This window comes from Bos javanicus, chromosome 8 (genome assembly GCF_032452875.1).
Source record: "Bos javanicus breed banteng chromosome 8, ARS-OSU_banteng_1.0, whole genome shotgun sequence".
Taxonomy (NCBI): Eukaryota; Metazoa; Chordata; class Mammalia; order Artiodactyla; family Bovidae; genus Bos; species Bos javanicus.
In genome coordinates this window covers 8682778-8710612 of record NC_083875.1, presented here as the reverse complement: position 1 = coordinate 8710612, position 27835 = coordinate 8682778, and the positions used below count along the sequence as shown (strand labels likewise).

The following is a 27835-nucleotide window of genomic DNA, read 5'->3' as shown; positions in this document are numbered from 1 at the left end:
ATCAACACCATTCATTTGGAGATTCTAACAACTGCCTCCCCACTGGACAAATGATCAGGCACACATTTCTAAAAGGAAGGTTCTAGAACCTGGCAGTTTCAAGTGGGAGTTGGCTGCAGGAGTTTTAGTCAGCCTTCTGAGACTCGCCTTTCTCCCGTGTGTATCTCATCTTGATCCTCAGTTCCCCATGTTCCCTGAAGTAGATGTGTGAGTAAATATAGCTTCCAAACTTCAGACCAGACCTTCTTTTATTCTTGAGTTTGCTGATGTCAAAAACAACAGTGAACTCTAGACAGTGGATTAAGCCTATCAGCTGAACCTCTCAAGGTGGTTTACGGCCACCTTTCTGTTGACCAAATTCTCAACCTAAAGGAACATAAGTGAGCCTTTTTCTAACTCCATCTCTCCAGAGTAGGTCTGTGGAGAAGTGGTTTAGCCAGAGGTGGGGAGAAGGCTAAGGAGATACCCTTGCCCTTCATCACACCTGACCTGTCCAGGAAAGGCTTAGGGGAAACCTATGTTAAAGCCAGGGAAAGGTCTTATGCCTTTGGCAGGTGACCTAGACTACATTAATTAATGGGCCCCTTTGGATGAAAAAGGAAGCTCTTAAAACTAGATTTAATTTCATTTAACTGAGCACCTATTGTATGCACAACACCATCCTTGCCCATGGGTGATGAACCAAGGGAGGGAAAACATTGACTGAACCGTGGAAAGTGTAAAGGCTGAGATTGGCATTCACCCATCCTAAGGATAAAGACTTCCCATGGGACTTCAGTGTGATCTTGAACCAATTATTTGTTTCCAAAATGTTCTTTTCAGCTGTAACACACTCTGGCCACGATGACTCAGCTGGAAAGTCAAAGCGCTCTAGTGGAAGGCAGGATGATAAATACTGGGTTGGCCAAAAAAGTTCATTTAGATTTTGATAACATGGAAAAAGCTCGAATGAACTTTTTTGGCCAACCCAATACCATAGATGGCTTTCCAGGTGGCACTAGTGGTACAGAACCTGCCTGCCAATGTAGGAGGCGAAAGAGATGCAAGTTTGATTCTTGGGGTGAGAAGATGCCCTGGAGAAGGGCATGGTAACCCACTCTAGTGTTCTTGTCTAGAGAATCCCATGGACAGAGGACCCTAGTGAGCTACAGTCATGGGGTTGCAAAGAGTTGGACACGACTGATGACTTAGCACTCAATACATGGAGACACAGAGCAAATGCTGAGCCCCTCCAGCTGAGGGAGCACTCGACTCTGACAGTAAGGGGAGATCTCTGAGCCAAGTCCATCAATATTTCCCTTCTGCAGAGCTACAGAACAGCGCTTCTGGCTGCCAGGGATTGTGCTGGCTCTTGGTCTCATATAGGGAGCAGGAGTAGTGACAGATGTGGGTTCCCTTCTCTCTGCCATCTCTTCTGATTGGCAGCGGCAGGAGGAGCTGGGAAGGCAGGGGCCTGGCCCTCCCGGTCCCAGCAGCTCAGAACTGCACTGCACTCATCCACCCCAACTCCACCCACTGGGGTTACGGGGACTGTGGTCAGGACACCAGTGACTTTGGGTCTGTGGAGAGGCAATGGGCTCAGAGGTCAGCAATGCATCTCCCATCAAGAAGGAAGTTCTGGGAACCCCTGGAAGGAACAAATGGGCAGAGACCATTCTCCTAAAACTATGGGCAGTCAGTCTCCTGAACGCTCAGGTCTGTTACTGCAGGAGGCGTGTAGGTTGAAAATACCATGAATGGAGGCTTGGGGGCAGGGGAGGGTGGGGTGTCCAGGTGGCTTATTTCTGTCCCATGAAGATGCTAGAGGGGGGCTGTCTGCAAACAGAGGTCTCTTCTGGCAAAAGTCTTCTTATGCCCCTGTTGGCCACGACCCCAAAGTAGGTGTGGATGAACAGATTGCGGAAAAGTGGTAGGAATAATTCATTTTTCCTCACACTGAAATCGGGGTATCATTTTTGGTATAGATAAACATGAGAACTTGAACAACTTAAGGGAAAAAAAAAACACAATTCAAGGAATCAGAAGGAAAAGCAATAATTCGATTTAAATAAGTCTGCCACCGAGACTACAGTGTCAGACTCCCTCTGAGCAGCCTCCTGAGTTGTTGCATTGACCAGGGTTTGGGAAGAAGGGTCCCTGCAAGTAAGCCTTTTGATCTTAGTCTCAGGATCCCCCATCCTGTCATCATGGGCTTAAACACCAAGTCCCAGAAGCCTTGCAGGTCACACCAGCATGACCAGTTGGCATCCCTTCTTCCAGCCCTGACCAGGCATGACAGAAGGCATGTGGCTGGTGAGGATGGCTCTGCACCCCCCCACCCTCAGGTCCAGACCTTCTACAGCAAGTACAGGCTCCCCATCCCCATGACGAGTGTGGTCCCCCACCTAGAACGAGAAACACAGGGAGGACTATTTCAAGGCTGGCAAGCGACTAATAAAAATTAAGATGTCATTTCCCATGCACTCTGCAATCTGCCCCCTTTCCTTTTCTGGTTTGTCAGTGGCACACATCATTCTTGGTGCTCTGAATGGCCAACTTCCAGTTTTCTTGGCCAGACTATAAAGATGGAGTAATTCTAATGTAGATTCTAAGCCAACACTCATGGTTCTCAGCTCTGTGGACAGGTGTGGACATCTCTTTGTCCTCATTTAATCTAGAGCCGGTGCTATCTGTGGCTAACAGTGCCTATGGATGTAATTCCTTCATTTCATCTCTTTTTTCTGTGTGTGTGTGTGTGCTAATGCATTGCCACAAAGGAAACATATTAGAAAGACAGATATCCATAAAAAGATTTTCCTTAGCTTAAGATTTTTGTTCCGATTCTCACTTTTGTTAGGAGGGCTCGGTTTTCAGTGTCTCAGTCAGCCCCCCGCCCCCCGCCACCTCCTCACTTTTCTTTTGAAAAATGGAAAGGTATTCCTTTTCTATGAGCCACAAAGACGTTTCCGTAAAAGGAACCGCATCAGGCTCCGTCTTCCCTCTCTCCCTGGTGAGTGGAAGTGGGTAGATGCTCGTGGGTTGGGCTTATGTTTGAATCATTGGCTCCAGGGTTCTTGCTCAAGAGGAAAGACTTTTTCTGTCGCCCCACCACGGCGAGGTCAGGGCACTGACAACAAACAGTTCAACTTCTCGAAACCTCGTGGTGCCTTTTCTTGTGGTGCTTCTCTCGTATTTCTCCAGACAAGGCAGCCACTTGCAGCAAACAGCAGTGTCAGGGCTCTTCCTTGGTATTACGTGCCAGTGCAGTAGAAGACTTAATGTATACATATATAAACAGATATAGAGATATCACTATAGTTATATAATTATATAATTGAGGTTCTGATGCAGCTTTGGTGGGAGTTGATTACTCCTCTGCAAAAATAGACACTACTCAACGGGAACTCACAGCTCTGGGGGAGAGTTTTGACTTCTGGGAAGGACACCAACAAATGAGATAGGTTACTTCTGGTGATGAGTTTTCTTCTCCTTTCTTGTAAAAGTCGCTGTCTCCATAAACGTGGAACGTTTGCGAAGGGAGCCAAGAGCAGCTTCTTTTTTGAACTTCCTTTGGTGCTGATATTTTCAAAATTTCTTTGTTGCTTTTGCTTCCTCATCAGTGGCTAAAAGACTTGTTTTCCAAAACCTCGACCCACCCATCAAAGGGGATGGGGGACTGGGAATAAAAGGCTAGAGGTTGGGGGTCTCTGACTCTGTGACTTAACCCAGACCGTTTTCTGGGTATGGCTCCCAGACTCAGTCTCCCCGTCTCAAATAGACATCATATTTCCTTACCTCACGGGGAAGGGTAACTTCAGAGGATTCATCAATGGCCCTCAAACATGAAATCATGATTAATTTGGAGACAGCAACTTGGCATGTTTTTAAGATTTAGTTTGTATGTTGCTATCTTGACGTTTTGCTTTCTTCCCCTCCTGCTCTTCCATCTCCACCAAATTGTATGTCCTCCCTTCGGCAATACCTTTGAAAATCGTGTAACTGATAGCCCTCACCTAAAGGGTTGGGTAGTGCTAATTTCTCCCAAGGGAACAACATCACTAATACTGTATAAGGTGCTAGAATCAAACCTCATTTTATAAACTTTGGTTCTTAGAGAAAAACAAAACATGCAGAATTCTTTCTGTGAAGCCTTACTATAGATTGTTATAGCCAATTGTTTATCCAAAAAAATAAAAGAAAGAGAGAATAGAAAATAAAGATAAGATGCAGTGATTCTGTATAAAATGTAACTAAAAAACCTTCACTATTTCCTATATTAATGTAAACTATCATATATATATATATACATATATATATATGTTTGAGGCAGATGGAAAGAATGAAAAAGCATAAAGTATGTTCATCTTTCTTTTCATTTTCAGTTGGTTCGCAACTGTTAGTATGTGAGCAAGAGAGGTTTCTGGTGGGATGGGATAAGGAATGCCTAGTATGATATAGGAAATAAGTCTTATTACTGTCCTGTTCTACATGGTATTAGGAGTTTGGTTGAATGTGAGGACAGGGAAATCAATGAAAACACAGATGTGCTTTCTAACTGTTTGGAGCATTGATGTTATACTTTGGTGTTGTTTTCTCTTATTCTAAGTTTTCTCGATAGCACTGTACGCGTCTGCTGCCTAAGATGTTAACAAATCATGTTTACCTCAAAAAAGCTCAAAGACAGAGGCGGTTGTTTCCCCCCATCTCTTAGGAAGTAGTGAACCCCTGAGCAAAACATGAGGCATTTCCACAGAAGATCGATAAGAGACTAGAACCATTTCTGGTGCTTTCCTTGATGCCCCCATTGTCAGCTGCCCCTTCCCTTGCTAAAGAGAGACATACCCAAAAGATGAGTTTAATAAGGTTAGACTGTAGCACAAGCGGATGAGTAAATACAGAAACCTTGCCCGGAACAAGTGGTGTGAGGTCCTTTTAAGAACGGCTGTGTAATTCCAGAGTTTAGTGTTCGCATGCGTGTGTGTGTACTGTATATATGCTTCCATGGATGAAATGTTTGATGAACAGAGAAAAATACCGTAAACAGACATGAACAGAAAAAAAAAATAATCAAATGCTATTTTATCAGACGACGCACTTGTTCACCTTGATGAGAAGCCACTGTTTTCACAACTATGCAAACCCTCCCGCCTTCGCCTCCGCGCTCCATCTCCCGCACAGATTTTTCTTTGTACCAGAACCACAATATCCAACCTCTGGTTCAAGGTGAGCATGCTACAGTGATTCTTTTCCTAAATTTAAGAGCTCCCAAGAAAACTTTCCTTTGCTTTCCTTTTCAATGATTCGATGTAACCCTGTTTGGTTCTGTAAGTGAACTGCTGTGTATTTTTACATTTCGGTTATATGTTTACAAAAAAGCTTTCCATCCTCTTATCTATTCAAAATAATTATTTTCTTGATAAAGTCTAACTTTTATAGGATGTTTGGGGGATGTGTTGACTTAAGGCAAGAAAAAAATTTGGCTTAAGTGGAACAATGAGCATGTGACCTCGGGGGTGGGGGTGGGGGTGGGGTGGGGATGTTTGTGGACCTGCAGCTAACTTAGCACCTACACTTTGGTCCTGAATAAAGACCCCGGCAGGGAGCCAGATACTCTGGGAAGGATTTGATCCGGGGATTTTTCTTTCCTTACTTGTGGGCCTCTATATGGAGTAACCTGTCCCCAGAGGGTGAACTCGTATTTCCTACCCAGCTTTATGCCAGCCTCATCCTTCCCACCGACTTGACGCACTCCACCCGGTGCCAAAGCCCAGTTCCCTGCCTTGGCGCTGCTTCCTGCTCACCCTCTCCTCCCTTGGCAGCCGCTGAGTGGGGCCACTGCCTCTGCTTTCAGTCTGAAAGTTAGAAAGGATGTCTCCAAGAACTCGACCCCTGAAGCACTGAAGAGGTCAGCCCTTGGTTGCACGTCACTTGGAGGTATTTGCAACACAACCTTAGCTCTGGAGACAGTGGTTCCAGGTTTCACTTACAACCCACCCTGGAGCCATCTTGGCCGAGCCCTTCTTCACACGGGGTAACAGAGGAGTTGCTGGGCGGAAGAGCGATCCTGAGGTTAGACAAAGCACAACGTGGGCAGGGGCAGCCCTGCACGCAGAAGGCAGCTTCTCAACTTCTCTGGTTGTCTGCACAAGTCTGAGTTTTGCACAGTTTACACATCTTGCACAAGGTGGCCGAGCCATCCGAGACACTTTTTAAAAGATAAATTCAGACACTGCCTAACTGCTCCAGCACAACCTGCTTCCACCCCATGGCTGGTGGGAGCTTGAACGGAATTCCTCTGGAATGAGAAAGGTCGGTCCTCTGACAAGAATGCATTTTCTCTGTTGGCCTCATTCCCTGCCTCCCCATCCTATACAGACTCTTAGCGACTCAGGGGATCTTACTCAAGTGCTGTTCATTTGCATTCTGTCCTGTTCCACAGCTCACTCCTGCTAAGACCCATCCCTGGAATTTATCACTCATTATTTCTCTTTTCCTCCTGAAGAGGAGTTCTTTTATCCTTGGAAGTACCATTCTGGAGACCTTTGAGTCTATCTGACACAGACCTAGGAGTCTTTCCTGGAAGCCAGCTCACCTCTACAGCTCAGAAAACATCTAGGGAATCAATACCAGGATGCCAGGATACCAGGAGATTTCTCAACCCCTGGCCCTGCTTAAAAAGTGACTGAGGGGCTGGTGGGACCCTGTGAACCCTGTGACCCCACTCCTCTCCCATCAGCTCACCTGAGCTCAGGCCCTGGGCCAGCCTAGAGGACCCAGAGGCTCTGGGTCTTCCATGATGTTCAGAGTTGAGGGCAAATGAACCAGGGCCAAGGGGACGTGGGCTCCATCCACAGTTCCTCCACCATGGCCTGGTTAGAGTGTCCAGCACCTCTTTTGGGGCTGTGGCAACCGGCCTCTCTGGAAAGGGGCATGCCCACCTCCCGGGGCTGCGGCATCACTGAGTTTCCACTGCAGTCTACACCCAGTGGTTGTACAGAGGTAACGACTCACTCGAAGCACAAACAGAACCTTTGCCCAGGAGAGTCTTCCCCCTCAGGGGATGAGTCCCACTGTGGAGCAGGAGCTGACCCTCCATCAGGTGGATGGTGGCCACTGATTGGTATCTGAGACCGTGCCGGCCCCAGATATGTAGAGTTCTGGATGCCATGGCCAGAGAAGTCAGGTGCAGCCCCGAGCCCTCTCTGTGGTGGAGGAAGAGCCTCATCTGAGATGCTGTGTGTCCTCTTGTAGGGGAAGGGGACAATCGCTTTAGAGGAAAAGAGTATTTAGGATGCCCAGAGTCTCAGGATGTCAGAGTAAGTCCCATCAGCGTGGCCTGTGGGCAGGTGACACCAACCTTCTGGGAGGGCTTGAGGCGTCAGACACAGCTCACCCTAAGTGAGGCCAATGATATGGAAGGCCGTGTCCTGATGCCTGCGAGCAGTGATGTCGTCTAAACCTTTACAATAATCTGGCAAGATGAGAAACCCCATTCCATTTTACAGATGAGGAAACTGAGGCGTGGGGAGCTCAAGGGTCCTGTGGTCAGTCAGGGGTCCAGCTGGGGTCAGACCTGGATCTTTGGTCTTCCAGGCTTCTCTTTGTGCCCTTTCCCAATGGTTCACAGAGGCCAGCTAGCCAAGAGTGCCTGGCAGGGACAGCTTGGGACCAAGGCTGTCCAGGCATTTTTGTTTCCTTGTAGATGGCCATAGAGGCTAGGAGAAGAGTGAGTTTTAGAGGACTAAGAGTTTAATGACAGTTTATGAGACGGGGTATCCCTGTGGGAAAGGATTCCTGTTTCCCATGTGAGTTCTTGGAGAGCTGGTGTCTGTTTTGGTGTCCTGAGAACTTCTGTGTCTCCTTTCGTGGGGTTTTGTAGTGGTGGGTTTTGTGTGATCGATCTTGAAAACAGAGGTGATCTCTAGACAAGTGGATTATTTCTCTAAGGGTCCAGTAGGAATTAGGACAGAATCAGAAACTTAACCTTCACTGGGTAAATTCTGAGAAGGTTGTTGAAGATACTGGCTGTGACACGGCAGAGAGGAGGAGGATTCTCGACAGGCAAGTCCCCGTGCGAGCCTGGCATTCGGAGAGAAGCGGTGTTTGTAGGTGTGGGCAGCCAGGGAACCTACATCGTCTCTCTGTCCCCGCTTCCTGGGCCAGTCACTTGTCTTCCTTGAGCCTTGGTTTCCTCATCTCTGAAACATGGAAGTGAGCCTGGTGACCTCCATTGGGGGTCCCAACCAGAAAGGTACGAAAATAGCGAGAAAGGCAGCGCACTCACGAACGCCTTGACAACTGAAACTTTGGGATGATGAGCGTCGGGAGCCACTGTAAGTTCCTAAGCTGAGGGATGAAATGACCAGCGTGGAAATACGAGGCTGAAAAAACTGGTTTTCACTGGGATGTGAACTGATTAAGGGAGGAAAACAAGATAAATGAGAGAGGAAGAGCACCTGGGCAAACAGATGGGCAGGAAAGGGCAGAGTAGGGAAAGCTGAGGAGGAGAGAGAAGAGCCCTATTGTCCTGTTTCCTCACGAACATAGGTCAGCCTCCTAATTTACATGTTCATTTACAGTTATGTCAGCTTGATGCCTCCTGGGCTCACGCATGCACATACACACACCACACACCACACACGCACAACCTTAATCCTGCTGCAGTCAGAGCAGTTACCTACTGAGAAAAAAAACCCCAGTTCTTGGGCAGAGCTGGGGCTTCTTCAGAGCACAAGGGAACAATGGAATCTCAGGGTTTGAAGGAGACTCAGACGCCACCTGATTATTGCTTGTCCACACAGTCATAGACAAAATGGCATCAGACTTTTCTCAAGGCCTCCCCTCGAGTGAAAATACTCCTTAATGAATGCCTGGAGTCAGACAGCCCCCTCCTGTAAGGACTCCAACACTGTCTGTTGCTCAGCAGGCTGATTTCTTCTGCTTCCCATCTCTGAGGGAAGGGGGACCTAGTCCCTGGATTAGTGAGCCCTCCACCACCACTTCCCAGGAACTCCTAGTGGGGCAAGACTGGGAATCGCTTGAGAGTGATGGTCATAAGCTCACCTTGTCTTTGTCTCCTGAAATGATGCAAAATTAAGATGTATCGACCTCCTCCCCTCCCCACAGCCCAGCTCCAGGCTGGAGATGGCTGCTCACTTTGCTGTGACTCGGTTTCCGCACGTCCTCAGATGAATTGTTTTTAGTTCCTCTCGCACTGGGTTCTGCCGCTGTGTTATTCCTTCTCGGGACGATGTTTTATGTTCAAAATTCAAACATGACTCTTGCCTTGAGATGTACTTCAGAAGACAGGAGGAGGTTTCTGGTTATGGTCTTTGGGGAGAAAATATAGGGTCTTTAAAGTTCTTACAACATTGTGGCCCCTTCCCTTCTTCCCCAAACTATTCTCTCCTTGCATTTTCTTAAAATGCAATCCAGTCTGGGTGGTGCTCTTCATGTGCCAGGCACTGGGGCGGCAGAGGGGAAAGGTGCTCTCTTAGGGGATCTGCAGTCCAGCAGAGGAGAAAGATGGTCCACAGACAGATGGGACAGCGCAGCAACGCCCCCATCCTGGAGAGCAGGGCTGGGTCCCGCCCAGCATGGGCCAACTTTAAGCTTCCCTGACGTGCCTTTGCTCAGGCACCAGCCTTCCCACCCTGTTCCCTCCCCCAATCCTAAGTCTCCCAGACTCACCAGGCATTCCTCTCGGACCCCTCTGTCTTCGCTCTTGCCTGAGCTGACCCATTCCCAGCTATTTCCCAGCAACATAAATCCCATCCAAAGCAGGATCACAAGCAGAGACAAAACACCTACTCAATAGTCCGTGGAAGCTTGACTCCAGCTCGCTTGTTGCCCCGTCAGTGTTTCTGAGCCCCGCTTCCTCCGAGCTTCCTCTAGGGTCTCCAGGGCCTTGAGAGTCACTAGCCGCGAGCCCGAGTTACTCCTGCGCCTTCTGGTTGGAGCCCCTACGATCTCTGCCTGCACTTGGCTGAGCCGACCCTTTCTTGGCTGGTCCTTCCACTGTTTGCCTCCACCAGCCAGGCATCCCCTCCTGGTCCCTTACCTCACTCCATCTTTCTCCCATCCAAGACATCAGACAAGGACTAGTTGGCTTTCTCATCAGCTACCACTGCCTGACAGTGCATTTTACAATGCAAAATGCATTTATAGTAAAAACCAAGGCTGAAGATGACCTTCTCGGTGGCCTTTTAAGCTCTCTTTTGGAAAGGCTGTAAAGGGAAGTGATAAAGAGAAAGGAACCATCCCAGCAACCCAAATCAGTAGGTGCTCTTGACCTCACCCACTAGGAGAGCAGGGGATCCTCGGAAAGTAAAGTCATGCTGGAGACGTCACAGCTGAATTGATTGCCAGCTATTTCCAGGCGTGTGTCAAGGGCCCTCTGAGGCCAGCGGTCCCGGTGCAGTGGCTGCAGAGGCGAGGGTGCCCATAGACACCCTTACTGTCAACCCCCAGGCGCTGAACCCCCGAGGCTGCCCCACCCCCACCTGCAGGGATCCAGAGAAGAGCCCTGTGGGACAGGTTACTCCTAATTACATAGGTGAAAATTATATATAGAGATATATTATATAATTATATATTTTTTCCTGGGCACAAAAGCAAAAATACAAACTTTCTTTATTATACCAGGGCTTGTAATTGAACACACACATGATTCCCTGACTTAAAAAAAAAATTTTTTTTTTCATTTTGAAGCAGGTATTTTTTTAATGGGGCTTATTTTGGGGTTTGAGATCACTGGGCTTCTTGCCCTGTGAATCCACGCTTGCTGCTGTGTTGAAAATGCATACATTGGTGACCACAGTATTAAGCCAAATTTAAACTCTTTAGTCTCCTTCATCTGTAAGTGTTATGTATCTACCTCATTATGATTTTTTTGGTTTCCTGTGCTTTCGTGTTGTGTACAATGTCAGAGGTGAAATGTAGATAAAAATATATATATATATATATAAATATATATTTTTTGCTTTGCAATAAAGTTCAAAGCTATAACACAGACTATTCATGAAATGTCACAGCCTTTTATTGTGCTCTGTCCTCTTAGTTGTGAATTGTCCTGGGAGCCCTTTTGCTGATTCACCCAGAATCAATATTATTGTTTGTCATTTGATGAATTCTTCTAATTATTTTAACTGTACTTTTCCGACACATTGAATAAGACATTAGGATTCTTGAACAACTCTTGGTTCCAAAGGTGCTTTATTTCGTGGACTCATGTGATCAAATGGAAGAAAAGTGTCCCTGCAGACTTGAATCTTCCAGATAAAATGATGGATCTTAATGCCATTGGGTTTAGAACAAAAGGTTTGTGCGCAGGGGGAAAAAGGAAACATTGGTTTGGCTTTGACTTTTCGAAGCTTTCGATTTTGATTTATGTCCCAGCTTTCTGTTTTTAATTTCAATCTCTTGGCATGGAACACGGTACCCACGAACTCCCTAGCATTCTCATCTGTCTTGGCTGCTTTCGACATTTTGACTTCGCCGTTTTCTCTAGGTTGATTTCTTTGCATTGTGCCGTTTGGTGGTGAACCACCCTGTGCCCAGCCCTTACATCTCCAGCCTTGTGAAACCCTCTTCCGTACCATGTGTTAAGAGGAATGGCACCTGGGGAATGTTTGTAGTCGACAAGCCAGCGATGCCGTAAAGACCCAATTACAGAAGAATCCTGACCGATTACAGTACAGGGTGAAGGGAACTTGAATAGAAATTTCAAGGTGGATTATCTGCAATTGACTCCCCTTTTCTGTAATTCGAACACAATGACTTTCTTTTAACTAAGCAATTCAGGTTATGAGTCCTAGAAACTTCGTGTTTTTCTGTATCTTTTGCCAAAATATGGAAGACATTTCTCAACTTCATTAAATATGTTTTCAATGGGATAAAGAAAGGTCTGTAAGTTAAAGAGCCTTTAAAATGATACTTGAGTGATACTCTGTATGTCTTTTTTTAAATTCCCCAGCTCCAGGGAGCTAGGGAAAAGTTGTAATTGAAGTAGGGGAGAATAATTTCTACAAATGCCGTGTTTTCCCTTGAAACACATGCAGTGACTACAAAAAAAGAAAAATGCTTACGATTCAATTTCATATTATGTCCTGTTTTCCTCCTTTTTTTTCCTTCTGATGATCATAAGAATTGCTTGTGTGTATTAAGAATTTCCACTTGTGTTTGGGGAGGTTTGCCTTTCTCCTTAACAATGCCGAACCGGCATTCCAACAGCTCTGGCTAGATTATACCTTGCCTGTTCTCAGCTGTTTCTCTCTTTTTATGGTATAATGGTCTGTGTATAAATCGAAATGCAGATAAGATGTGTACTGAAGATGGAACACACTGGTGTTGACTTGAAGGGGAAAAAAAATCTAATGATAAATATATATTTATCAATCTATCTATATACCTTAAGTAGGTGAGTGGGAAAATATGATATATCCACACACCCACACACAAAACACACACATAGGCACAATGACAATAGACTTCCAAAGTTGGTTTTAGGTTCTGAGGAATTTGCCACCTCACTGAGCTTCCCAAGATTCCAAAATTTCTTTTGAAATAATTGTCTAAGAAGTGTTTTGCTTTGTTTTTTTAGGTACTAGAAAGCACAATTCTAATTATTCCCTGTTCCCTTGGGGACATAACGTAGATTCAGAGGAGCCCACTTGTAGGTGAGTTTCTATGGGATCCTTTCTTGCACCACCACCTTCTGGCTCGCCCAGTGATGAAAGAAATTTAACTAGAGCCTTGCACACCCTCCTGTCTTTGTTCCGTCTTTCCACTCATCTCAAGCCCCCCACTTTCCCACAGGGGAGACCTTGTTTGCTGGAGACCCTTCCAAACTCTGGATCCTGGGCTGACTTCTCTCTCCATGTAGGTTCTGGGCATTTCCACACTTGGGGTCACCTTTCCTGGATGACCAGACCCATTGCACCTCCAAATCGCCACCAGGATACAGGTAGCTAGGAGATTCCAGGATGAACAGAAGGAACTCCTTGCTGTGGCTGGGGCAGAAGCATTTTAGGTAGGCATGTTCATGGTCCTAAGCGCCAGGTTTAATCTGTTTCTTATAGAGGAAGGACCCAAACACACCAGGCTCTAAAGGTAACCCTGGGAGAGGGTGTGGCACGACCTCTGAGCCAGACCAGCCAGCATGGCCCGTGTGGTGCCCCACCCCTGGCCCACAAGCAAAGCTCCCTTAGTTGAGAGGGAATTTCCAACAGGACAGAGGGAGCATGAGGATGGGGAGAAGGGAGTTAAGCTTCACCTCACTGTTAAAAGGTGTTTTCTGCATGGTGGGTTGGTCTTTGGCCTTGACCGTTGCTCTTGGGTTGTTGTGGAAAGCATGTGCACTGACCTGAGGCTGCTATGCATTCTCTTTCACTGCTACCAGTCTGGACGCTTCTGTGTCCTGGAGAAGGGAGAGGGCACTGTTCCGGGAGGTGATCATTCTAGATAGAGTTGCTTTCAGTCCTGCTTACGGTTGTGTCTTGCTCTTGAACCTCTGGGGAAATCTCCAACCTGGACTCCACTTCTGAATCTCTAGCTGCTTTCTGGTGGCCTGTTTTGAGGCAAGGATGACTTCTGTGTTTGCCTGAGGTACTTTGAAGTCACTTTGAAATTAGAGGTGGAAAGTGTATTTCAATGAGATGTGGCAAAGGATGCAAGAATGTCTCTTACCCTGCATTTGAAGTGTGGTACAGCCGTGGTAGAGACGTCTTGATCTTGGACCATTAGGTCTGCCGTGTGCTATGCCCCTTGCAAGAACAAGGTGGGTGGATGATGAACTTACTTCACCTCGCTGCAGCTTTCCTGCCGCACAGTATTCCCACTTCAGATCTGGTCTGTCAGCTGGCTCTCAAACATGTGTCCGACACCTACTCTGCCAACAGCAGGGCTAGAATGGTAGGGGCGCTAAAGAGAAAACACACCTCAAGGAATGAAATATGAGAGGCAAGAAATGTGCATAAATAATCATAGTACAGTGACAAGCAGAGGCCTGAGAGAGTGCAGAGTGCTAGGGGCATCCTGAACAGAAAGCCATGCTTCCAATTAGAAAGAGAAGAGGAAGCTTCAAATAGACTGGCCTTTGAGTTGGGTTTTAAAGGCTCCATAGGATACGTAAAGATAGCTAAGTTGGGTTGACCATGCTTACAGTGGGGTGACATCATTGCTTCAGGTGACGTGTCGGCTGCCTTCTGATAAGAACGTGAGACAATTTCCAGCAATGCCACTGTCTGCTCACATTCACCAAGCCTCATTGAAAGGAGAGTCCTTCAAACTGCAGCCAGTTTCTCTTCAGTTGGTGATGTGATTCAGAGAATGGCGTCCCCTTGTGGCTAAACCCTCTCCCTCCTTGAAGGCTTCCCAGAGTTCCCAGAGCGGGTCTCAAGGGGTGCTCATGTGCGTTCACGTGCACGGCTTGGCTCAAAGCCTAGTTCCCTGCAGCTTGGGTGTGTCTAAAACCCATTCCTCTGGTCCTCGCAGTGCAGTGGAAGCCAGAAGGAATAAGGTCATCAAGTAGTGGTGACAGGCTTATGGGCCTCACATCTCTGCAAGTGAGGGCAAATCAGAGGATTAGAAGCTGTCCATCAAGTCTGATTTAAAGCCAAAGGGCAGGAAGGCTTGAATGTTGCATGGGATTTCTGAAAGCTCAAAGCTGCCCACGAGACACAAAAGAGCCCACTCTCTGCTTCTTAAAAAGTTTTGGTTCAGCCCTGGTCAGTCCAAATCCTAGGATATTTTAAGACTGCTGCAGCCTCCCAGAGTGACTAGACCTCAGCCAGCTTTGGGTGCTCCCTGAAGCAGCTAGGAGCTGGTCGCTGTGGGCTCAGCATATCCTAAAGGGGGCTGAGTCTTTGGGATCTGAGGAAAGGCCCGCTTGTTTCTATAGTTAGTGCAGTGGTTCTGGGCCTTTCCAGAAAAGAGTATTGATGAAAAGGAGGCCAAGAAAAATTAGGGTTTGTCTGACCCTTTCCCCAGTGGCCTCCAATTTCTTCAGCCCTACACACAGATTGCACCACAGTTTCTTTAGCTTGGTTTCATGTTCTGAGAAGAAAAAAAAAAAGACATTCAGACATTGGATGAGACAAGGCACAAGGAAACTGGGCAAGCACAAAACCCTTCCCAGCCTTCCTAGAATTCACGTTTCCCCATCAGAGTGGCCTGGCCTTTGGTGCAGACCACAGAATCTCAGCATGTCTAAGTCGACATGCATGGGTGGCTGTTCTGAACATTAGACCCTGATAATAGAATAAACAGGCTCGGTCCTCTCATTGGAATCCCCTGATTGTATGGGTTTACAGAGTATAGGTCTGTCTGGTTCATTAGTCATTCTCTCTTTAACCTCCATAAAATAAGTCTTTGCTGCCAATCCATGGCCTGGAATCTTTTCATAATGGGAAGGGTGATGACCACCTGCGTCCCTAACCATATCAGTCCAGTATCCTTTCAGAAAAGGTGGGCTGCTGTTTTGCACAAGTCATCTTTAAGAATATGTTAATCATGATCTTATTATCTGGGGGAATTTAATGTAGATCCTTAATTTACAGAGGAGGAAAGAGACATTGGGGTTTGAATCATTTGCCCAACTTCCCTTGATTAATGAAAGACAAACCACCATGTCGGCTCGGGTGTCTTGACTGAATGGCCATGCACCCCTCATGTAAATTGGTGGGAATATCTTACCTTTCTTTTCTTCCTACTGCCTAATAGAACTCTGAGGGTCCACCTATGATGGGACATTTATCTCAGCCTGCAGCAGACTGAATGGCTTGACTTGTGTATAAACAACTCATAGTGAAATGGACTAAGAGCAGGGGGCCCTCAGTTATCAGCTTGAGTCAACATATGGAAAAGAAACCCTCTGTATTCAACAAGAGTTGCTGCCTCCAGACAGACTGCCCCACAGACCTTGGAGAACACTGGTTCTAACTCTGCTTTGTCTCAGGTCAAAACTGAAGCAGTCTCTCCTGATAAGAAGGAGAGCCCCTCCCCTGAGATCCAAGGGCTCAGGATTCTTGACTCAAGGCCAGTCTGTTCATTCATAACTTAGTCTCCTTATTTACTCAGTCATCCTTCAGCTAGAAAATAGCCCAGGCATGGGAGTAGAATTTGTCCTCAAGTAATTAATAGTCTGGACAGAGAACTAGAACCTGTACATCAAGTGCTGAAGGGTAAGCCTTAAAGTGATGGGTCCAGATACAGCTCTTTGAGCTCTAAGGGAGAGAAGATGATGGTGTTGTCAGCTCTTTGCCTCCACTGGTCTTTCTGAAAGATTGCAGAGCACCCCTAGTGGGTGGCACACCTTGGATTTAGGACCTTAACACAATGTGTCCCCTACTCTTCTTCTCCTCTCCCTAAAAAGTAGCCCCCAGTGGACACCAATATATTGGTTCCCTTGACTACCACTTTTAGCAGATACCTCTTGCAAGATCACCAGGAGCGCTTCTCTAAAGCAGTGCTGTCTTAGGGAAAATGGCTTGACCAGAAAGAAGAGACAAATCAAGAAGAGTAAAGCGAAGACTCCTCTTCCTCTAAGATAGATTGCTTTAGAAAGAAAACAAGTTGCTTCACCTGCAGTCGTGTTAGCCTTGATCTGGAGACTGAAACGGGATGCAGATAAGGAATTTAGGAAAGGACTCTGTCTTAGATTTGGCTTCTATAACAAAGTAACATAAGCTGGGGGACTTAGAAACACACATTGATTTCTCTTAGTTCTGGAGGCTGGGAAGTCTGAGATCAAGATGTCATAGGTTTGGTGTCCAGTGAGAGATCTCCTCCTAGTTTGCAGGTGGCTGCTTCCTTGCTGTCCTTCCCTAATATCTCAGTTGGTAAAGAATCTGCCTGCAATGCAGGAGACCCTGGTCAGATTCCTGGGTCAGGAAGATCCCTTAGAGAAGGGATAGGCATGTCCTCATGTGGCAGAGAGAGCTCTTGTCCATTCTTCTTATAAGGGCACTAATCTCATTCATAGGGGCCCCACCCTCATGATCTCATCTAAATCTGATTATCTGTCAAGGGCTCTACCTCCAAATACCATCACATTGGGAATTAGGGTTTCAACATATGGAATTTGGGCATGAGACAGGGGCAGGGGACACAAATGTTTAGTCCATAGCAGACCTCTTTACCTGCAGGAGATGAAAGACCAAAAACTCAACATATCTACCCCATCCCCCTGAGCTATTATTCTTAGCCATCATTTCTTCATGTCCACGAACACATATCTCCATCCTGGGTTTACGGGTTTACAGAGTATGGGTTCAGCAGTGTGCTACGAATGTGTGCATGGGTTGTAGAGAACAAGAGAGAAGGCTGTCATCTTAGGAAGAGACAAGGGGAAAAGGAGGCACAATGGCATGACACAGCCAGCTAACCTTCAAGGTTTCCTATGAAATACAAACCCCTGGGCTGATCCCCACAAGACATTCACTCTTATGATGCCCCTTTAGGCCAATGGTGAATTTGTATTTCATTCCTTTTAACACTGATTCTTTTGGGTACACTGTTCTGTTCTCATGATAAATGCTGATATTTATCTTGAGGTGCATAATCAAAAGAGTTTTTGAAGTACAGGTATAGCACATCTATTGCAGTCACCACTAATCAGATGCCCATCTCTAAACATGTTAACCTCCAAGTAAGTTCATTTCAAAGCTACAGATTATTCAATAGGTGGTGGGTTTTTTTTTTAAGTCCTCATTGTTTAACAGTGATGAGGAATAGCGGGTTTTAAAAGTTATTTTTAATTTCCTAATCTCCTAGTTCAGTTCAGCAAACTGGACCACTGTAAGTCTGCCAGTTGTTATACCCAGTGCTTTGCTCTAAGCATGGCTGAGTGAGAGCAGGCTGAAGGGACTTCCGTGGTAGAAACGCAGATTGTTTAGGAAGCTGTGCTGTCCCATCACACGGCCAAGGAGCGCTGCCTCCAGCCCCACCTTCCTTCCAAACAGGGTCCCACCTCCACACAATCCATTTGCAGTAGCAAGGCAACTGGAATCACCACCAATCCGCTGAACTAGCTGAAGTACAATTTCTTTCCTGCAAAATGAAAGCAACACTTCCTAAGGTCCCTTCTCAACCCAGAATTCTGTTATCAACACACAAACTCACTCAACAAATGTCTATGAAGCTCATTGTCTCCAGACTGTGAACTTCTTAAAAAAAATAAAAACCAGGAGAAAAAATATCTTAGCTTCTCCTTTTAAACTCGTCCTCACGTTTGTGAGCATAAGAACCGGGAGATCGTCCTTAAATGGAAGGTAAACATCTCCTGAATCATTCAGCTCTATTTTTCTCTTGCTCAGAAGAGGAAGTCAAATTTCCACCATCTTTATAAACATACTCAAAACATATATCTTGAAGGTAAAAACATTCTGCGCCTCCCAATCCCTCTCTTGTTGATGTTAAGCAGGTTAAGTGTATTGGGGGAAAGACCACACCAGAGCATCTGCTAGTCACGAGAGGAGAATCAGCTGTATTGAACGCACAGAGACTATTGACCAGACCCACTTCCCCCACCAGTGTCCCTGGGCTGACTGTGCCTGTTCTCTGTGGCTGCATTCCTGGGAATCTCTTTCAGCCAGCGCAGCTCCACAATTCATGGTCAACAGTGTTAAACAGTCTCTGGAACTGAAAATGGGTTATCGCAGCCCAGTTCTGGAAATTTTCACCAGGCTTCACATTTGCCTGAGTTTGGCAACAGGAACTCAGCCCAGAGAAATCTTGGAGCATTTCTTCAGCATTTAAGCCACACTATCTATCATTTCATTCCCTAAGTCTATCCTGTCCCTTCACTCGCGTAAGTACACTTGTGATCAACGATCCTTAAATGATACTTTAATGACCAACTGCCAGATCAGAGACACAGCATTTGGCAAGAGTAGATCTAGCTGGGCAGGCCTTTCAGGGTTTATCTCGAACAGGGGCATTGGCTGAGGCCATTCAGGCAAAACAGCTTGCGCCTTTAAAAAATCCTCCTTTGGAGGGGAGACCTGCAGTCTGCGGTCCCTGTAGATCTAAGTTGGCTTGGAAGTGACCAGCCCCTCAGTGGCACCCAGAGGTGTGAGCAGGCAGCTTGTTTGGAGTCCCACCACTACTGTGCCCCAGAGGGCCAGGCCTTTCAGAGCTGGGGGAAGAACGCAAAGAATGTTTCTAGGGCAACTGCTTTGCTATAATAGGTCAGGTTGGGCCCCTAACCCCGCCCCCCCAGGGAAGGCTGGGTAGGAAACGGGATTGGGGAACCTAGGAAGTGCAGGGTCTCTTATAGCCAAAGCAATGAGGACCTGTGAGCACCCTGTGCCAAAAGCAAGGGATGCACACACAGGTTCTGCCTGATTCCACAGCCCCTGGGGTAAGAACAAGCCAGGGACACGTGCTAGGGGAAGCCTCATGCTTTGGCTGAACATGGTGCTCCACCGCACCCCGGGGAGCACAGCCAGCGTGGTGTGGGGGCGCTGAGCCTGCAGGGTCTGACAGAACTGTCTTTTCATCTCGAGGAATGTAGCAAAATGTGCCCAAAGTTCCTCTCGGGCACAGATTACAACCAATAATTGCGTTCTTCCTGGGCGCCTCACATTCTATATCAAAGGTAGGAAGCTTTCTAACAGAATGGAGGAATGTGTGTTTCTTCTTTTTCACAAGGTGTAGGTGTGAGTAAAGGGGTCACTCACCTACACAGGTCATTCACAGGAGGCAGGTGGATCCCACCACCCAGGCACGTCCCAGGGGGATGGGAGATGGGGCTGCTAACCCCGTACGTAGGACAGGCAGATCCCAGGCCCTGATCCCGCCGAGGCTGTCGAAAATTATCCCCTTTTAATTTCAACAGACCTGGGGAGAGTTTGCTCCACTGAGTTAGGAAGAACTCAGGGTGAGGCTTGAGAGGGGTGGGAGGGAGAGGGGCTCGCAGTCTTCTGGCCTGAGGTCCGTGCCCGCAGCTGCCAGCGCCTACCGCCACCTCTTGAGACAGAGATAAGGGCTCTTGGAGGCTCTCCAGGGCACCTTCCTCCCCCTGACCCATCCTGACTGTCAGCTCTAGAATGGAAGCACGTGATTCCTCGTCACCCTTCCCTCTTCTCCGTCCCTCAGCATGAGCATGAAGGCTGTCACCTGTCACTTCATTTCACCCCCTGGGTGGCTCTTCCTTTCAGGTGTGATGTGTGGTTCTTGACTCTTTCCTCTGCATCCTTCCCAGAACCTGAGGCTCTGAGACTGAGCTTGACAGAGGCCATCCCTTTGGCCAGACAAGGGCTCCTTGGTCCCTGCCTGCCCACCCCCACCCCAGCCCTTGCTTAGCAGTTCCATGGTCCTTTCCTAGGGGGGCGATTCTTGATGGCACAAGGGCGTGACCTCCATCACGGTTTCCTTTGACCCCCTGAGGTGGTGCTTCCTCCTCTTCCAATAGCCTGGGACGGAAGGCCAAAGCACAAAGCGGCAGTGCCCAAAGAGGCTCGTGCTAAACCAGTTCTTTTTAAGTATGATGGGAAAGCTCAGTGACGTGAGAAACTCCCTTCAGATGCTCTACCCTTCAGCCCCAGATTTCCAGTCCTTTTCTGGTTGGAATTTTCATACCATCCATTTATTATTATTATTATTTTCAACGGAAGAAGACACTCATGCTAATGAGTGGTTCAAAGGACACCATCTTTTGTTACTGTTCAGAGGGATGAAGACCATCGTCATGACCTGTGTTTCTGTTGAGACATCTATTTCTCGTGCTGGGTTGCTTTCAGACTGGTGCATCCTCACTTATCAGGGACCTCTGATTCCAGCAGAGTAAAATCAGCTACTTACTCTAGTTACTGTAAGCAGACACATAACTTTTACTGTAATTTGAAAAACCTTGCACTGTAATGGTTTCAAAACAAAACAAAAAGCAAATCTTCTCAAAACTGATTTTGTATTTTTGATTACATCTGAATTCTCACATTTTTGTATCTCACCGTGACCATGGTAGTGCTTCCATAGTTTGTGTTCAAGGTCTTGTTTCTTTCCAGGTTGAATTCTTAGGATTGTGTTGATGCCAAATGTTTCAGGGGCAGGACTGGGGCCTGGCTAGCAGACCTGTCTGGGGGTTGAGTGCTCCCTCGGCCAGATCACCGGCTGGCACAGGGAGCCTGGGGACCCAGTGAGCCGACGTCGCATTCCATCGTGTGAATTCCCACAGACAGCTCACATCTCCAACTAATCTAAGGCCAACTGTTTTGGCCAAACCTTTGCCAAGGACTCTCAAAACTGAGCTCCCCCGACCCCTGTACTACCCAGCTTCCTGGGTAAGGGAGGACATTTTTGAAAACAAAACTTGTGAAATTAATTTGTGATTATGGTTTTTTTTTTTCTCCTTGCTGGAAACGTGCTGGAAACCGGACAGCATGATGTTAATTGCTCTTTCTGCTTTTCCAAACCAATACACCTGTTGTGCTCTTTTGCTTCTTAGTGAAGAAAATTCTAGACACAGACCTAACTATGAACGCCTTTCCTCCTGTACTTCTATGAGCAATTCTCCCTATGTATTCCTAACTTGTTGAAGTGTTTTCCTTCTTAGCATTGCTTCTCATATCTTACTTTATTTTTTTTACTGAACAACAACAACAAACCCACAAAGGAACAAATAATCTCTTTCTCTTTTTCTCTCTTTCTCTCTGATGTGTACTGTTGTGTTGTCCAGATTCTGTATAAAACTATGTATATGATGTATCTGATACTTGGCAGCCACTGGCTGTTACTTTAACCAATATAATTAACAAAAAAAAATGCATAATGTTGGTGTTTGATTTTTTTTACAAAAAAAAAAAAAAAACAACCTAGTTAAGATGTTTGTGTATTTTTGCATGGTTAAAATGTACTTAGTGCATTGAGAAACGTTGTGGAGGTACTCAGTGAAAAGGCCGGTTTACTTTTTGATTCTAATGGTGATTGGTTGTTGACCAGACTATTCCCTACGATGTCCGTCTTTAATTTAGCATAATTCTATTTATAACTTGTTTTATGACTCAAGATTCTGCATAGTGTATCTATCTCTCTCTATTGTATTTACTGTTCCTTAAAACCAGGTTGTGGAAGTTCATGTCGTCTGGCACAGATGTCTCCATTGTCGATTTCTGCTGAGTTGTGTTCCCTTTGATTTGCTGTTCAGTCCAGACCTGAAGCAACCCCCCCACAACCCCATAGACAAAGGCTGTCATCCCTCATTCTAGAAGGCTGTTCCTCTGAGCAGTACTGCGGTTTTCCCTCGCCATGGAACGTCAATTTCCACCGCCTCCCCACCCCTCCCCCGCTAAACCTAGTTATGTAAAAAGGAGGAGAAAAGGTCAGGGAGTTAGACAGAAATCTACAAATTATTTATATTTTATACATAATAGTACATATATTATAGATAGACAAGCAGATAGACTTTAAATGCGAATTAAGCAGAAAGGCAATGGAAGATAGCAAAAGACTCAGAGAGAGATACCCAGGGTTTTCCTCCCAGGTGTGTGACTAGATCAGTATAAGAGCTGCAGGAAAACTGTTTGTCCTTCCTGTGCCTCAGTTTCCCCAGATGTAAGATGAGGACATGTTTTGGGTGGGGGGCGGGAGGCAACTATACCTTCCTGCATCTTCAGTGCACTTAAAGCAAGAGTGGGTCATAAGAGACGGAGCTGCAGGGAGTGTGGTGGCTGTGCTGGCAGCCTCCCTGCCCTTCTCAGGACACCCGGGCTTGCTCAGGGAAAAGATGTGTCATGTCTTAAAGGGTACGAGCCACTGGTCTGACATTACCCTGGCTTCTAGAATCTTCTCTTCCTTGAGGGGGCTCCTGCCCAGCTTGGAAGGAGGTGGGACTGGGAGGAAATGTCTCTGGCAAATGGAATTGACTTTCTCTCCCCTGGAATCCTGTGTTTCCTCTGCTCAAGTCAGAATCACGGGCTTGCTTTTCCCCAGGGAACACAAGGACTTTCCTGTGCTGTATCTTCTCACCCCCACTGCTAGGAACCAACATGCACAGCATTGTTGTGCAACCAACATTGCTATTAGAAGCACCAGTATTTCCAGCATGTTTGGTTTTGTGGACCTGTCTCCAGATGGGCCTTTCCTTCCTCCTCAAACCCAGAGACACAGCTGGTCCTCTGAGGTCTTCAGGCTTCTTGGCTTTGCAGTGAAATGTCAGCTCTGACAGCCGGTGAGGTGGACACAGGTACTTGCTGCTGCTCCCGCTCTGCAGAGAGGAGACCTAAGAGCTCAGTCTCTCGTCTTGTCCATCCTGCTGGACATTTGTGACCATGGGCACTGAGCTCATTACTGACCACTGCCGCGGATGTTTTTCAAAATATATTGACTTTTTAAAATTAGGTTTGAGGGGCACTTGCTATATTTCCTCAGAGTCAAGGTAGACTACATAGTGGCGAATGAGGAAACTCAAGTCCGGAGACAGGAAGTAATTTTCCCAAAGAAACAGCTATAAATTTGCATCAGGTCCCCAACCACAATGCTCCTTTCCCCTCTCCTGACTGTAACCGGTAGCTCAGAGACCTTCTTTTAATTTGTGAAATTCAGATGATACTTCCCAAATCGCCATGTTTTATGTAAGTTTCTGGGGAAGAGAAAAAAGAGTCTGTTTTCTCCGTTGCTGCAGTCAATATGAACAACAGATATAGACACAAACCCCTTCTCCAAACCAGGCTGTCTGTAAACAAAGTTAAGAGGGTAGGGTTTGGAATAAAAAATGAGCTGATGTCTTGTTTACCTATATTTTGAAGGACGAGGAGGAACAGTGAGAGTAAGAAATAGCAGAATTGCAATCTATAAATTTACTAAGTTTCTTGCCAGAACAGATTTTTCTAAATAATGGGAGTGGTCTGTGCACCCACCCGGTCACCCCATCTTTCCTTCAGCCATGTCAGCTTTCCTGGAGGTCTTCCACACCCATAGCATCTCATCTCCCTAGAACCTGCCGTTGTTTCTTTTAGCTGTTTCAGGAAGCCACGGTTTTTCATCCAGGCAAGTATTCATAATTCTTACTATAAATCTCTTGTTTTCTTCTTTCCATTATGCACCTCTCTGCTAACTTTTATCTCAGCTGAACCCCCAGAATCCAAAGCGTGGTTCCCTTGTGTAAAATGGTGGACCCAGAACTTTCCTGGGTGTCCTCCTTCTAAAAATGGTACGGGACTTCCCACCTCACCTTCCTCCTTTTGGGACCTTGGAGCTGCCTGTTTTACTTGGCTTGTTCTCCTTTGGGAAAACACTCCTTGAGCTGTGTCCTCATAAGCTTACAAGGACGTACATAGAACATTTTTATTTTAATTTTCAAGCTAAAGTCTATGACTTGCTACCAAGGCCCCTTGATTCCCTACTTGTGTCATCACTGTGAGGAAAGTCCAGTGTTCAGCCTCCCTCTTAGCCTCTAGTTCTTAAAAGTCTTTTTCTTATCAAATGGATTCATATCTTTGATTCCAATTAGATTACAGTGCCGTTTCTCTAAAGAGATTGAGGAACCTGAGCTGAAGACTTTTGATGGGATCTATTCTTTTCAGGGGCTGCCATGCCAGCCTTTGACACCCCTACCCTGGTCAGAAATGTGACACCCCCTTCCCCCACCAGGCCCTCTATCAGGCTCCAGAGAAAACTGCACACAGCCAGGGGTTCAGGAAGGACATTCAGTGTCCATCCTGGTGGTGGCTCCTCTGAGACGAAGCAGCCACAGCAGCTGCTTGTCCCTTAGACAAGTGTTCAAGTGGCTACTTGAAACCTTAGAGGAAAAAAAAGAAACCTTAGGGGAGAGCGAGTGCCTTAGAAATGCTGGGCCTGAAAAGAGCCTTCAAAGAACGCGCCCTCTAACGGCTTTATGGGAGAAGGGTACCTGGCAGTTATGGCTCTTAAGACTAATAGGCAGGATTTAAATTAAAAAAACACACCCACCTGCTTTTCAACATGGTAACAGCAGAGCTGAAGAACGTGACATTGATTTAAGGATGTAAATGCAATCAATATATCTTTAAAAAAAGTTTAATGGAGTATAATTTCTTTCCAGTGTTGTATTATATTCTGCTGTCCAGCAAAGTGAATCAGCCATGCAGACACATATATCCCCGCATTTTTGGATTTCTTTAAACTGTTGGTGCAAAGCCACTATGGAGAACAGCATAACGGTATCTTAACAAACTAAAAATAGAGTTGCCATATGACCCAACAATCCCACTCCTGCACATAACACCTGGAGAAAACCATCATTCAAACAGATCCATGCACCCCAGTGTTCACTGCAACACTATTTACAATAGCCAAGACATCGAAACAATCTAAATGTCCAACCAATATATCTTAATGCTGCATGAACACCCCGTGTGTTTCTGGACACTGGGTTCTCTCTGTAAAATGAGAGGTTAAGTTAGAGAACTTCCAAGGGGCCTTGTTTTATACTGTGAATAAAATCAAAACATATATTTAAATACAAACGAAAATCAAATTGTCCAATGAAGTCCCCCAGTAGGCTTCAACAGCAATCAACTCTTGACCAATCTTGTTTCATCTGGCACCCCACAGCTCAAGATCACATTGATTTTATTATGGATTTGTCATTATAATCCTTGGATTCCTGGAAGAAATGTCACCCATTTTTCTTAGGACCAAAATAGTATGACTTCCACCAGAGACAAGTCAGGCAGGACACCGGTCCCCAGACAGCTGACCATTGCAATTGGCATTTCTCCTTCTGCACGCCATTTCCCCATGAATGCCCCCTTTTGAGGTGAGGCTGAGTAATTAGATCATTGCCACCATATCCATGCCATTACATCTTCAGGCCCCAGGCATCTCATGGAGAGCTCTGGTATTAGGCTGCAACCTGGTGCTACAGGATGGAGGGGATTTTATCTTCTTTACTGAGCTTGCATTTGCTGGAGTGAGTTGCTGTACCTTTTAGAAACTGTCTTGAGAGCCAGTTCTTCAGTTCTAAGCCTCCGCAGTCAGATTATCCTGCATCTTGCCAGCCAGCCTGCCCAGAATGGAGGCAACTCTTAAGGTTTATGTTTTGCACAGTGTTTCAAGGTCTGTTTCTTTCACTCCAGAACAAGGGCAAAGGAATAGGTTCTTCCATCTGTTTTGTTCAGTCTTCTGTATGTTTCTCTGTGAGTGGGTTCAGATCAAAGGAGCTTCCTTCAAACCCCTAAGGAGCCAGCCATGAGTTTACAACCCTTGTTGGGACCTCAAACTCCGATGGACTTCATAATTGTCATTCCATCTGATGTAGGGGGAACATTCCTGAACCCTGAAGAGCTAGTCCTGCCCTCTAACAGAGCATGGGTCTCACTGGGGCATTTGAGCATCAGGCCTTGCTTTCCAGGACACACAGAGTTCAAGGCCACTGGGATGGGCCAGATAGTCTACAGCAAAGGACTTGCCCTAACTCTGCAATGAGCCTTGGTGCTTCCACTTTTCACTCCCTGGCTGGGTGACCATGGATGGCCTGTCCTCGGGAAAGAGAATCTGGAGAGAAGTTGCCTCCATCCAGAGCTGAGCCTCCTTGTCCACAGAGCCTTCCAAAGGGCAAACCCTGGGCTTTCACACACTGGATGCTTGGAGCTTTGGGAGCTGAGGTCTCCTGTGCTTGGGGCAGGGAGGTAGCCGAGGAGAAAGAGACTCCTTGCCTTTTGCTTAGGGCTTCCCTTGTGGCTCAGATGTTAAAGAATCTACCTGCAGTGCAGGAAACCTGGGTTCAATCCCCAGGTTGGGAAGATACCCTGGAGAAGGATATGGCAACCCACTCCAGTATTCTGCCTGGAGAATTCTATGGACAGAGGAGCCTGGTGGGCTACAGTCCATGGAGTCCCAAAGAGTTGGACACGACTGAGTGACTAACACTTTCTCACCTTTTATTTATCTTCCATCTGGCTGAATTTAGCTGCCCTTAATTTCTAGTTTGCTAAAGTCCTTATTGCCTTAACAACCACCTACCAAGCGATTAGAACCAGAGGAGAAAGCCCTTTGTGTGGTGTTCATTTTTGAGCCCACACCTGTCCTGGTCTCCCCCACGCTGCTGTGCCTGAAGAGTCCCCAGCCTTGTCCCCAAAGCACTGGGTGAGCCTCTTGCTGAGATAGAAATGTTCCCAGGCTGAGGGGAAACCCAGTACTGCTCAGGCAGGAGGACCCCCACCCCCTGAACCCCTCACCCCCAGCCCCCTGCCCAAATGTTCACTACTGACCGCTGTCTCCACCCTGCACATTTGCTCTGCTTCAGATCTGGACAACTCACCTCTCTCTGCGCCAACTCTTGTTCCAGAGACCCTCCAGCCCCCCTCATTCTCAGAGCCGTTCCTGAAGACTGTCTAGACTCTCCGTTCTCCTGCACACCTTCCCCGCCTTCAGCAGCAGCACATTCCTTCAGCCCCTCCACCGAGCTCTTTAAAACGAAAGGCAGTTGCTGTCTTCCCGTGGACAATACTGAATGTATCTTCTGTAAGTGCAGACCATGTAGAGAAGTGGCTGGGTTCATCAAAAAAAAAAAAAAAAAAAAAAAGGGTTTTTGTAAAGCCTGTTTATTTTTTTAAGTCGGTTTTGAGCATTTCTATTTTATCACCCTTCACATGGTCTTGGGGAACCCAAATTGTATCAAAGTCTCATGCCAAAACAAGCCAAAAGTTGTTTTCTTTACCTTTTTCCTCCATGCACCATGATTTAAATGATTGTTTCAGTGTCATTTTAAATGTTTTCTTGTGACATGTACTGACGATAAAAATCATCTTGACAAAAAAAAAAAAAAGATTTATACATGAATCAGAAAGTATTTATTTCAATTTTGTACCTTTCCATTTTAATACATTATAATGTATTGACTCAACTGAGATAATATAAACAGTTCATTTTAATAACA

At 46.3% G+C, this 27835-nt stretch overlaps 1 long non-coding RNA gene across 1 annotated transcript; it reads left to right on the top strand.

Moving 5' to 3' along the window:
* Nucleotides 1–27835, top strand: LOC133252427 (uncharacterized). Its single transcript, XR_009737922.1, has 2 exons — nucleotides 1–5202; nucleotides 27203–27835. It is a non-coding gene; the product is annotated as an uncharacterized LOC133252427 (long non-coding RNA).